The following is a 3906-nucleotide window of genomic DNA, read 5'->3' on the forward strand; positions in this document are numbered from 1 at the left end:
AAGTGATCCCAAACTTTCTTACCTTTGAGGGCTTGCCTCCCTACCCTCAGCACTCCACACCTTACTCATGCCCCATATTTTCTTATTACCTGGCTAAAATCAAATCTCAAAGATCAATGATTATTACTTTGTAATATCACTATATTTAAAGTACTGAAGTATACATACAAGTGGAGAGACCATTACAGAGAACACATACTAGTATATATTAACAGTTTTCCACAGCATCTATATTTTGTTTCTGTAAAAAAACTCTCTGATTTACTTGTTTTCAATGGATATCATGTAAAATTCACTACTAAAAGGAAAAAGAAACACAGAGAATCAACACTCATATATATATATATATATATATGTATTTATGTATGTGTGTGTATTTGAGCTCCTAAGTATGTCTAAAATATAATGTAATCAATGAGGAAAAACACTTTGTATGTGAGAGAAAGTAAGCCAATGTCTATAATCACACAGCAAATATCAAAGTCAAGCTAAAATGAGGGTTTAAAATTCTACTTGAATACTTTCTTTCATTACTACGTGCTGTTTTTCCTTGACTGGTAAGTTTATGGATGATAAATCTAATGAAAAGCTTTGAAAAGTATTATTCCTTACCTGACATGGTCAGAGAAGAGGAAATACCGATGAAAGGTAGACGAGAAGAGGAGACGGTACGAGAGTACGTCTGAACACTGCAGCGGCTTAAGACCACAAGTGTTCAGTACAAACGACTGCTCACTGGTGATTGGTCATTGGTCACTCGTCACTTGCCATGATGATTCAAATTTGTTTACAAACTACTACATGGGACGGCCAAGATTCTATCAATTGGTGGTTGGTTTGGTGGGAGAATGATGTCATAAAGTAGGCAGTTGAAAGGTAGAGGCTAGCCAATTAGGACGTCAAAATCCCAAGAAGAAGACCGGAATGGATAGAGAGCAGGGTAGAATGAAGCAGGCTAGGGAGATGGAATCCTACAAGACAGTTATAACAGTTTCACTTTCCTCAGACTCCTATGTTAGAAAAATACTCCCATGATACTCAAGAGCTTAGTTATTTCATTAACAAATCAAGAGAATTACTAAATAATCGTTTATATTGCACTGTTAAAGAAACAACATTTGGTATTACTAGTATATTTTAGATAACGTTCACAGCACAGCGGGTAGGGCATTTGCCTTGCAGGAGGCCAACCCTGATTCCGATTCCTCTGCCCGGCAAACTACCCAAAGTATCTCGTCCACATAGCAAAAGCCTTGCAAGCTCCCCATGACCTATTCGATAGGCCAAAACCAGTGACAACAAGTCTCACAATTTGGTGTAAGATGTTACTGGTTCCCGCTCCAGCAAATGGATGAACCGCGGGAGGACAGTGCTACAGTGCTATGATTGAAAAAAATGGTGGTTTCTTTCTTTCTTTTTTTTTTTTTTTTTTAATTTTATTTATTTATTTATTGAATCACTGTGGGAAAGGTTACAAAGCTTTCAGGTTTATGTCTCAGTCATGCAAATATCAAACACATTTCCCTTTACCAATACTTATTTTTACCATGAAGAACCCCAATAAAACCCCACCCCCCACCCCTCCCCGTCCCTGTGAGGCAGATGCATTCTAGTTAACACTCTATCTGCTTTGATTAGATTCATTGTTTCAATAAAAGATTCACCACTATTATTTAGAGTTTACTCCCCCCCCCCAAATCAGACATGCTGAAAAAGCATTGTGAAGTGATTTGCTTTCTACGGCTGGGTTCAAGAATTAAATGTTGGTTTTGGATTTCTGCTCTTTTACCTATTGACCCTGGAAGTATTTCTACTGAAAGTCAGATAGTTAAGAGATTGGTTTCTGTGTTCTGGAGTTCTGGCCGTGCTGGAGAGCCGCTCGCGGGGGGCAACCGGTGGCCTCGGTAGGGCGTGAAGGGCGGAGCGAAACGCCCCCCTTCCCCTGAGGTTTTAGTCGCCCCCACACTCCCGGCTTATACCTGCTGTCCACAAGGCTCCCATGTGGCCGCCATCTTTCTTTCCAGAGAGGAGAGGGCGAATGGGGCAACACCCTTTCCCCTCTGGCAGACTTGATGGCCTGGATCAATGCATAGTCCATTCACTTTTCTGCTCCAAGCTGCTGGGTTCTGCATTAAGTCCTTGTGCTTCTGGGGCCGTGGCCATGCTGGAGAGCCGCTCGCAGGGGGCAACTGGTGACCTCGGTAGGGGGTGAAGGACGGACCAGAACGCCCCCCTTCCCATGAGGTTTTAGTCGCCCCCACACCCCCGGCTCATACCTGCTGTCCACAAGGCTCCCATACGGCCGCCATCTTTCTTTCCAGAGGGAGGAGGGCGGAAGGGACAAACACCCTTTCCCCTCCGGACAGACATGATGGCCTGGATTAACGCATAGTCCTTTCACTTTTCTGCTCCAAGCTGCTGGGTTCTGCATTAGGTCATTGTGCTTCTGGGGCTGTGGCCGTGCTGGAGAGCCGCTCGTGGGGGCAACTGGTGGCCTCGGTAGGGCATGAAGGGCAGACCGAAACGCCCCCCTTCCCATGAGGTTTTAGTCGCCCCCACACTCCCGGCTCATACCTGCTGTACACAAGGCTCCCATGTGGCCGCCATCTTTCTTTCCAGAGAGGAGAGGGCGAATGGGGCAACACCCTTTCCCCTCCGGCAGACTCGATGGCCTGGATCAATGCATAGTCCGTTCACTTTTCTGCTCCAAGCTGCTGGGTTCTGCATTAAGCCCTTGTGCTTCTGGGGCTGTGGCCGTGCTGGAGAGCCGCTCGTGGGGGCAACTGGTGACCTCGGTAGGGCGTGAAGGACGGACCGGAACGCCCCCCTTCCCATGAGGTTTTAGTCGCCCCCACACTCCCGGCTCATACCTGCTGTCCACAAGGCTCCTATGTGGCCGCCATCTTTCTTTCCAGAGAGGAGAGGGCGAATGGGGCAACACCCTTTCCCCTCCGGCAGACTTGATGGCCTGGGTCAATGCATAGTCCGTTTACTTTTCTGCTCCAAGCTGCTGGGTTCTGCATTAAGTCCTTGTGCTTCTGGGGCCGTGGCCGTGCTGGAGAGCCGCTCGTGAGGGGCAACTGGTGACCTCGGTAGGGCGTGAAGGACGGACTGGAACGCCCCCCTTCCCATGAGGTTTTAGTCGCCCCCACACTCCCGGCTCATACCTGCTGTCCACAAGGCTCCCATGTGGCCGCCATCTTTCTTTCCAGAGGGAGGAGGGCGGAAGGGAGCAACACCCTTTCCCCTCTGGGCAGAAATGATTGCCTGGATTAACGCATAGTCCTTTCACTTTTCTGCTCCAAGCTGCTGGGTTCTGCATTAAGCCCTTGTGCTTCTGGGGCTGTGGCCGTGCTGGAGAGCCGCTCGTGGGGGGCAACTGGTGACCTCGGTAGGGCGTGAAGGACGGAGGGGAACGCCCCCCTTCCCATGAGGTTTTAGTCGCCCCCACACCCCCGGCTCATACCTGCTGTCCACAAGGCTCCCATGCGGCCGCCATCCTTCTTTCCAGAGAAGAGAGGGCGAATGGGGCAACACCCTTTCCCCTCCGGCAGACTTGATGGCCTGGATTAACGCATAGTCCGTTCACTTTTCTGCTCCAAGCTGCCGGGTTCTGCATTAAGTCCTTGTGCTTCTGGGGCCGTGGCTGTGCTGGGGAGCCGCTCGTGGGGGGCAACTGGTGACCTCGGTAGGGCATGAAGGACGGACCAGAACGCCCCTCTTCCCATGAGGTTTTAGTCGCCCCCACACCCCCGGCTCATACCTGCTGTCCACAAGGCTCCCATGTGGCCGCCATCTTTCTTTCCAGAGGGAGGAGGGCGGAAGGGAGCAACACCCTTTCCCCTCTGGGCAGAAATGATTGCCTGGATTAACGCATAGTCCTTTCACTTTTCTGCTCCAAGCTGC

Source organism: Sorex fumeus, unplaced genomic scaffold (genome assembly GCF_029834395.1).
Source record: "Sorex fumeus unplaced genomic scaffold, SorFum_2.1 ptg000237l, whole genome shotgun sequence".
Classification (NCBI taxonomy): domain Eukaryota; kingdom Metazoa; phylum Chordata; class Mammalia; order Eulipotyphla; family Soricidae; genus Sorex; species Sorex fumeus.